The sequence below is a fragment of the Nilaparvata lugens genome, chromosome 4 (genome assembly GCF_014356525.2).
Source record: "Nilaparvata lugens isolate BPH chromosome 4, ASM1435652v1, whole genome shotgun sequence".
NCBI lineage: Eukaryota > Metazoa > Arthropoda > Insecta > Hemiptera > Delphacidae > Nilaparvata > Nilaparvata lugens.
Window position 1 is genome coordinate 45,815,907 of NC_052507.1, and position 10,381 is coordinate 45,826,287.

Consider the following 10,381-nt stretch of genomic DNA (forward strand, 5'->3'; position numbering starts at 1 on the left):
GATCACAAGCTCAATTTCTCTCTGCATGTTGAAAGGATTGTGAATAAGGCATATCAGCAGCTTGGTTTTATCATCAGAACATGCTCACATTTCAACAGCATACGGACTCTGAGCCATCTCTTCAACACACTTATTCGTAGCTTTCTGGAGTATGGTTGTGTGGTTTGGAACCCATACCAGAATTCACTGATACATCCTTTGGAGTGTTTTCAAAACAGATTCCTTAGATATTTATATTTTAAAAAGTTCAACAATACATGCCCCTTCGACTTTCCCACATCACAACTTAGAGTAATGTTCGGTGTGGAATCATTAAAATTGAGACGTGATTTTAATATGCTTTTGTTCGTTTTTAATGTATTCAATGGCAGAATCAGCTCAATGTTTTTGCTTTCCCAGTTAAATGTGTACATTTCTGCAGTGCCTCGCCGTTCCAGTTTTAGATTATTTATACCTTATTGCAACACTTTAAATCATCAGAACTCTCCCATATATAGATCATCATTCATTTTCAATTGCTTCTCGGATCATCTTGACCTGTCATTCGGTTACAGTCGCTTTCGTAGGGATTGTAGGCGACTTCTGCGAGTGTGACTGTCGAGTGTTTTAATGTGTCTCTTGTCTGTTGAGTTGATGTTGTATGTTTTTTTTTTAAATCCACTTTTGTACTAGTCCTTAAGGGTATGATTAGTACTGATTCGGTTTTTATTTGTTCATTTCTTTTTTTCTATTATTTTTCCTCTTCTTTCATTGTAATTTTTCAATATTCTTCTTTTCTGTACTCTTACTATGTATAATGAACTATTGTAATTGTGTTGTTATGGAAGCAATTTTTGGGAGAAATCCTGTATGCTTCCATGTTTTTCATAAATAAATATCAACACCATTATTTAAAGACATATTAACTGCATGCGTTTTCATATTGCCGATACAGCATTGATAAAACTGTAGACGTTTATTTTGCAGTCTCAAAAAACTGTTCTAGCTGAAAAATTGATAATACATGCCACGTGTAGGCTTATACATTGCATCAGGAAAACGAAGTTCAAAACTATGGTTTTCCTAAACATATGTTTTTGAGATAATTTCTTTGATGCAGCTGTTCCACATTCACCATTATAAATTATACAGAGTTTGTGAAAATAAAAATATTTATTGATTACCAAAACAATACTATTATTATATTAATGATAATAATTAATTATTGAAACAATACTTTTATTATATCAATAATAATTTATATACTTTTATTATATCAATAAACATATTTATCAATTTCAGAACAATATTATTGAGGTTGAGTGGAATCAGGTAGAAAGCAATAATAGAACAGATGTTCTTTTTTGAATTTCTATCATATTATTTTGTTATTTCCAATGATTACAACATATGCTAGAATATCACATGTCAATAAATAAACTATCTCATTTCCATAAGGCACTCACCTTACCATGTTCATAACCTTACTTAATAGGATCCTTTTTCATCCTTTGAAACCCTTAGAGGCAAAATATCTCAAAATCCGTTCTTAGTGCGCGTCTAGCATGTTTGAAGAATATTTGTGCAAAGTTTCAAGTCTGTAGGACAATTAGTTTGAGCTGTAGTGTGATTTTACATCAAAATTTTCGAAAAATGCCCTCTCCTGGACCCCCCTGTGCTCCGGATCGAAATTTTTCTGTATAGATCTAATTTTTTTCGTAGCTGAACAAAAAAGTTCCTCATGACTTTGCTGTGCAATGAGCGGTTAAAAAGTACAAAATTTTGGGGTGGCCCCAGCTCCCTCAGGGGGGTAAATTTCTGAAAATCTTTTCTTAGTGGATGTTTTCAGGCTACCATAAACAATCGTGCAAAATTTCAAGTTTTTAGGCTCAGTAGTTTGGGCTGTGGTATGATTTCAGTCTGTCGGGGCTTAGCCTTTTATAAGTATAGAGAAGAGAAGAAGAAGATAACACCAACGTCGATTACCATTCAACGAATTTCGACAGTCTGAAGTGTACATCCTAATCCTCTCAAATTATAAATATCCCATTCAACCGACCTGAGGCCTGGCTGACAATTTGTAAAGAAAAATTACCTACTCTGCTTGTGCAGTTCTGAAATTTTCACCCAAAAATATATGTCTAAATTTTTGTAGAATTCTTAAAATTTAGAATTTGTCTTAATTTTGTAGACATCTGTTAGCTATAGAAAATCTAATTTAATTATGAGTGATAATTCATGAAAAATATTGATCTTGACCTTGATCCAAACATGGCCATCTATAGTGTAACTTGTGTATGGTCATAATCTAAAGCATTAAAAACTAAAGAATATTAAAGTGAAGCACAAATAATAAGATGTAGCACGAAAATAATAATACAAGTTTTATTCGGAATAATACAGTTTTATTCAATTACATACTCAATTTTCAGGTCAAATATTTTTATTCAAACTAAGTTTTATACTTTTAAAATTTCAAAATTTCATCATGTGTCTGATTATCATGTATAGTGATATTGAAGATATTCATAAACATTAATTTGATAGGCTTTTCAAGTGATTGAATAATTATACAGTAGTAATAAAGGTTTTATTCCTACTGTTCAAATAAATTTATAATAATTATTGTTATATTATCTTAAATATTATCTTATATAAAAATATATTTTAAATTTAAAATGAAAAGAGATATCAATTTAATTTTTTCATTAACAATTTCCAATAATCCATGGATCTAGTCATGAAATATAACTGTCCACAAATAAATTATATTTCTTACTTTTGGATAGATTTCAATTTTTCTATTATATCGTAATGTAGACTTAGAAACACATAATCAAAGAGTATCAAATAATTGTAAATTTTTCTAGAGCTTGGAGCTGTTGGAATGTGATGAATGCAATTTTTTATGTACAGTAGCATAGCTACCTCTAATACAAGGCCGCGGCCTACGATATTGCAACGTCGCAGTGTAGGCCTACAATCTAATACATGATTGGTGAAAAAGATTAAAAAAATAGCAGCTGATCTTTTTCACCAATCATGTATTAGATTGATCAGCTGCTGTTTTTTTAATCTTTTCACCAATCATGTATTAGATTGTAGGCCTACACTGCGACGTTGCAACACCGTAGGCCGCGGCTTGTATTAGAGGTGGCTGTGACAGTAGTCCTCTGGAGCAGCTGATAAAATCTCATCAAGATGAAACTCTACTTTTCCATATTGGTCTGGTCATTACAGACATGAAAAAAGGGGATGTGCTTGCAATGTAAATATTTTGTAGTTTTAATTTCTATTATCTTATTAAGAATAATTTTTAAGTTAATAACAAATTTTATTCAAATCTGAGCATCTTTTGAAATACTTCAATGGAAATTCAAAATATAGTCATGGATGTGCAGAATTTTCTCTTTTTCTCACTCTAGTCGACAATACTTTCGATTCCAATATCATTAGAAAGTTACAATTGAAGTTTACAATTGTTTTTTTCATTATTTTCCTACTTTACTGTTAGTTTAGAGCTTTTTAGAGCTGGTCCGATGCATCATAGAAACTCCTGATTGATTCTAACTGTGGATAATAGGGGTGGGTATCGATACATCAATGTTTAAAAACATTGATTTTTCAACATCAAACATTGATGTTTTCAACATCGATGTTTACTGTTTGATGTTTTTCACCAAAGACCTTAAAGATGCATCTCTTTAAGGTCTTTGTTTTTCACTTATCAATGGTTTTACCTAGACATTGGTCATCCAATGTTTTCCCAACTAAAAAGTAAAACAATTCTAATTTTTTTTTCTAATTTGATTAAGTTTTTATTTATTTTTGTTTGTTTGAAGAGCATTATCTTGAGAGCAATAAGCAATAGTAACATAATATAATAATTATTTTTGTCATATTTAGTGTAGTATTCCGATTAGTATTTTTCGTGAATATACATGTAGATCACTCTTGTGAAAGATCTCACATAAGTTTTGACTTCCTGCAGATTGTTGTTTTTATTTTTCAATCAGGCACTCTGTATTTTTATGTGAGGCTGTTGGATACTCTTGAAGATTTACATTACTTCTGTGGCCGTGTCAAGGTTAGATACTTATTTAGAATTTGATAAGAGGTCGGATTCTTCCTTTCTCAGAAAGAAAGAGTTCTTCTCTCTTATTACAATTATTTCTTCAACATGAGTTTAACACCAATTAATCTAGCTCTGGAAAAGAGGCCCTCGTGTTGTAAGGAGTGCAGATATCCATAAAAAATACTTGATCCATTTCCATTTCCTAATAGAGAAATCTATCAGATATTGAATAAATACGATATGAGTATCAATGATTGCTAAAATTAGCTTAGGGTGGAATTTCAAGACCGAATCTTCGAGGATATCTCGAGAAGTTTCTGACTAAAATATGAAGATGACAAATCTTGTGAACTAGAATTGATGTCCGTCTTAATTACCGTCTTAAAAATACCGTCTTAATTTGTTTTATATTAAACAAATATTCAAATCCATAAAACAATATTTTAGAATATTAGATTTTCTTTTTTAAATGGATTAAATATCAATCTCTCTCAACTTTTACTGTTATCCCAAGCCGATAGTTCACATAGTTCTTTGCTATGCAGCTGTGTGACGCTGGTAGTCTCTCAAACTGTGCCGTTCATACACTATCACCCCAACAAAACTGTAAAAATTGACAATAATCGACAGTAATCAGCTTGAGATAACAAAAGTTGCGACATAAATTCCCTATACCATGGGATATCTACTTACGCTATTGTTTCTCTATGATAGTATCCATAAAAACGTAGGACGATACGATGTTTCTTGTTTGATTATGTTCATTATTATAATTTTATGTTCTTAAAATCTAGAGTACACACACATAAACATAATTTTTGCACTGTTAAAATGAGTGTTCTATAATCATAAAAATAACATCTTAATTGGACACTTGGACAGGATGAGTGGATCAATAATCGTATATTGAATAGTATTCATCCATCTGCATAATACTACATAATCTTATATTTATATTATTAGCTCTTTTTCTAGCTCTGCAAAGTTAACAGATCTGACTGTTATCTGATTGTTTAACAATGTAGAAATATAGTTGATTGAGAAAATATTCAATCTCAATCATGGTAATCTATTATTAATATATTTGAATTATTAAATTCATTTATTTTGAAATTATTTTATAAAATACAATTGACTATCATTAACAAGAATAAATGATTAATATTGAATCTAATATACTGGTATCAATAATATCTTATATGAAAAGGCAGTAGCAAGGCAGAGAATTGGCAAATATGTTCTCATTCTCCACTATCTTTATGAAATGTGGACCTGACTATAGCAACACAACAGATACTAGAGAAACTCTCGATATGAAATTACGTTAAATCTAAATAATGCTAAGAAAGTACTCAAAAGCGTAATATATTTCTCTTTGGCTCAATCCAGAAGAACTTTGGCTCAATCCATGGAGAACATGTTCATTGATATGAACGAGTTTGTATTTATTTACAAGTTTGAACGAGTTGTATTTACATTTTTAAAGTACAAATCTATGCCTGAAATATTCTTAAATCTTAACATTAAAACCTACAAATTTTTTAAAATCCTCAACTTTTCAGTAGATCGAGCTCTTAAACTATTGGATATCCACTTACAATGTTTGTGAATCAAAATTTTAAACAGCAAATTCAAAATGAATTTTGAATTTTTGGTACAGCTTTTACAAACTGCTGCTTCGCAATCAACAATTCTCTGTGTTACTGCCGACAATTTATCCAAAACTCTTGTTTTGTGAGCAATCTTTGGGATTTTTTTTTTGAAAACTTCAAAGGCTACATTGCAAATTTGTAGAATTGTTTCGGTTGGTGATAACAGCCCAGTAGTCGTATCAACCTTCAAATTTGAAAATGTTCTGTTAAAAATAAGAATTTCTTTTCTGCTAGAAAGTTTTGAGTCAGCTTGACTCAGAATTTCTAAGCAGTTAGAACATTCGAACTTCTTGTGATATTTCATCACCAAGTAGCCCACAAAATAAACTTGTGAGCACTCCTCCAGAGTGACATCATCAGTTGGAGAGACTCTTATCAAAGTATCTTCACTACTTGATGTCGAACTTTCTGATCTGAGACTTGGTTGAGGAGAAGGTGGCGGATTCGCTTTCGACTGCTCACTAACTTCACTAATCTCCAATAAAACATCATAGTCTGGATCGTAGCTTGTGCTCCTTGGAGGCTCCAGTATTTGTTGGAGGGTCAAAATTTCCAATGTTGCCCTGAGGATTCTTACACTTTGATTCCGGTTGAACCCTCCTCTCTGACGGATTGAGGAAAACAGATTTTCGAGAGGATCCTGATTTAAACGTGATGTAAGAATAAAATTGCATTTTTCGCTTTCCAGAAGCTGCAGGAAGGAAGTAATAGTTATTATAAACCCATCAAAACATGGCGGCTTGAGGATCTGGCATTAATTTTTTTAAATTTGTAAATAGAACCAGGGCTTCATTGAAAAGTGCAATAATTTTTGGATTTTGTTTGCTTAATGCACAGTTGTCGGGATTTTTAGAAAAAAGTGTTCGGCTATTCATAGCATCGAACAAGGAATTGATTTTTTGTAGGAAATTTGCAGTTTCTAGAGCAGTTGATGTTGTCAATTGGCCAGTTGCAATGGCAGTTTTGAGCGCTGCTGCAGTTGTGTGACTAAAAATTTGAGCTACAAGAGAGACAGACATCTTCTGGAAGTTGTTGGGTGAGATGTGAGCTGAGGACAGTTGATGAGCAGCTCTCGTAGTCCCACTCTGTCTCTCAAGCTCAAAAAGCTTCACAATATCATCAAATGAGACCCTCCTCTCCTCATATATGAAATCATGAGATAGTAAATTTTTTCTCAATGACTTCAAAAGGTGAGGAGGATCATATATTGCAAAAATCTTATCTCCTTTGCCATTCAAGAAATATGGGGCCTCCTTAGATACTCCCACTCCAATTCCTTCAAGGCCCTCGTATTAGTTGTAGATTGGTCGCAGACAATGGTCTTCACTGCAAGACCAATATTTTCAAGACTTGAAATGCAACATTTTATTGATGATGATGAGTCGCTCCCATTCAAACCTTTTTCCGACACAAAATAGCCAATGGAAGTTTCCATTGATAATATAACCCTCTAATCATGAAAACACTTGCCTGTTTGGCTATTTTGTTCGATCGCCCAAGCCTGCCTAAATCCTGGAATCCCTCAATAATATCATAGACAGGAGAATATTCGAGGCATTGTTTGATTGACATGTCATCAAACATCAATACACAAGCCTTCTCCATGTCTGACATAGTGTCAACTTTTATCTTAATTTTTTCAAAAATATTTTTGTTGAAACCTGTGGAATGACATTTTTTCGAAGAAAGCCACATTCTAATTGTCGATTCACCGGGAACAATCATTATTTCGCGGAAGTATCTATAAGTAGATGGTGAACGTAAAAATATGCTAATGGCCAATCTCTTCTCTTCTTTCTTCCATGGTTGCCTCTCTTTATGATTTTGCATTCCAAAAAGAATTGAAAATTCCTTTGATTTAAATTTTTGAAAAGTTTTATTTTTTGACAATTTCTGTCTAAGCAATTGTCTTTTCAAACTTGAGATTTCATTTTGTTGTCTCTCAATAACTTTCATGTAAGACTCCTTCTGAAATTTGGTTGGGGTGGTAAAAAGTGATCTTCTGACATCCGTCCCTTGTGTTGGGGAAGCACTCTCTATCCAGTTGTGTACTGAAGGAGACATCTGAATAGAAAAATTTGCGGAAGAAGTGCTCACCGATGGAGTTGGTAGAAGCTCAGATTTTTTTGCTGGATATTTCTTTGTTGATGCCAATGTTATGTTGAAACGAGGAGAAGCTGGACTAGATGAGTGAATGGTTGTGGATGGGCCCGGATCACTGTCACAGCCACAATAGACTTGCGGAAAGGCACCTGAAAAATTAACAACATTGTCGTAATTGTGATATTACGGTAATTTCCTTCAATCATTGAGAGAGTGTATAAGATCGAAAGAGCGAGTAGAATACTGTCAGTCAAGATGAGGGAGTTATTCTTTACTGAATTATTCAATTACTTTCAGCAATAATTGTAAGCACATTACAATTATCATTATAGTCATACAACCAGGGAGTAAATTAATTACTCCATTAACCATTAATTAATTGTTACAATTCAACTAAAATCTTTATCCTGTCAATAATATATTATTATTGGATTTTCCCCGACTTCCTTCCCGATCGGCGATTGTTCAATCAAGCCGTGAATGTGTGTATATTAATAATGTATGAATGGAGTAGTTATATCAACTGAGGCCATTTTCGAAACTGTGTAAAACAAGATTCGGCAAAGTATTCTTAATAATTATGTTACTTTTAGGATACTTTTGTTTTAAACGAATTTCAAAAAAGTAAGTCTCTGTTAATGCATCCTATAAAAGGAGCTTAGTTTGTACCTTGTACCTCAATCAGTCATCTTCTATCTTTTTTTCAATTGAGAGTTTATGACCTTTAAAAAATAAACAAAATTTATTTTAAGAATAAAGAACGTTTGTATCTAAAAAAGCGTTGATAATCGTTGATAAAAATGACCGCATGGTTGCCAATTTTCCTTTACTGCCTCCTTCTATATAGTACTTTGAGTAGCTGTGATTCAAGTTGCTTCGGTATATCTGTTACAAGATTAATTATTAGTAATAATGAATTCCATCTCAAATATATTTTATTCGCCTAGAGACAGTTCTTTGTCATGAAGAAAAAACCTAATATGAATGTATGGATGAATACTATACCACCATTTTGTTGTTATATCTATTGAAATTATTTTGTTGGATGAAGCTTATTATTTGTTTTTTATCACATAGTAGATAACATTTTTTAGCAAGATTCTTATCAACTAGTCGATAAAAAATATTTTGAGTAAGAGAAAAAATGGTCAAATTTGCAAACTAAAACATTCCCTCAGTTCTCACAATTTTCACTATATCATTAGGAATGAGGGTTGAATCAAAGGTTATTAGGAAGGTGCCTTGTACAAAAAGCAAGAATGGCTTTTAAAAGGTTCAACACCCTGAAGTCTATTGTATGCCACCATGTTGAGTGATGGGATAGTCCGTGCCAGCTTTTCTCGGTTCATTGGGAGACCTATTCTGTATTAAATGAATTCTTAACACTAGAACTTTGATGTTGCCTATCTTTTACAAATTGATGCCACCCAATTCATGAGGGAGTTGAAAAAATGGTTAGCAACCTAGCTAGAAATACAAAAGCCTCTTCTGAAATCCAAGGTCCTGAAGGAAATGTGCACGCTCATCTATTGTTTTTAACAGTTTTATTTATAGTAGGGACAAGTTCAGCCTACACAAGTCTACCTTTTTTGAGAGAGAACTTCCAGATAAGAATGAGAAGGGAGGAAAGGCAACTACAGGTTTATTATGATAAAAGAGTCGAATTTTCAAAAACGTCTGCCTCCCTTTTGTTATCTATCCCAAGGTTTGGTCACGTTGGGCACTTGTATCTCCTATGCAACTTTCCACTTTCACAATCAAACAGGTGAACATAAGTCGGCGTGTTTCATGTGAACAACACAAAATTCCTTTGAAAAATCATTGTTGAATATTGATGATACCGTACCGATATAATAATTGATATAATAATTATATTATAATTATTATAGTTCCACATAATTTATTTGAGCCTTATTAGTTTAATTTAAATTGAGGTGATTAAATATCAAAACATTTTGTAAATTGTAACAGCTTAAAGAGTGGTAACAGCTGTGCCTAGTGGAAAGTTGTGTATATATTTTTGGCTTAAAATTTTTCTGAAATAGCTTGATTTATTCAAAGTGCGGTGATATTTAGTGCAATATTCGACTATAATTTGGTATTTAATCATTCCAAATTAAAAATTTTTAGCTCATATATATTTTTGGACAGAACTTTGAACTTCAAATTTATACCATGGATAGCTATTTATAAGCCCTATCAACTGATGACATGAGTCTCATTTCTAGGAAAATTGCAGGAGCTGCGTAATATTCTCGAGAAAAATGGCGGATAATTACTGAAAAACCATGTTTTTCACGATTCTCTCAAAAATTACTCGACTGATTTATTTCAAATTCATACTCTGTATAGTTATTTATCAGCTCCATCAACTGGCATGAGTCTCTGGGAAACTAATGGGGGGTTCACCCCATCCTTGAGAAATGGACTTTGTAACCTCCTTCTCTTGCATGAGGTAGGTAGGTAGAGCAGTCTATAAAAATAACACATAGTCGAGATATTTCATCTGTAGAACAGCTGTTTTGACGACTTTTAAAAAAATCATCGGATTTCACAATCTACACAAAGGAAA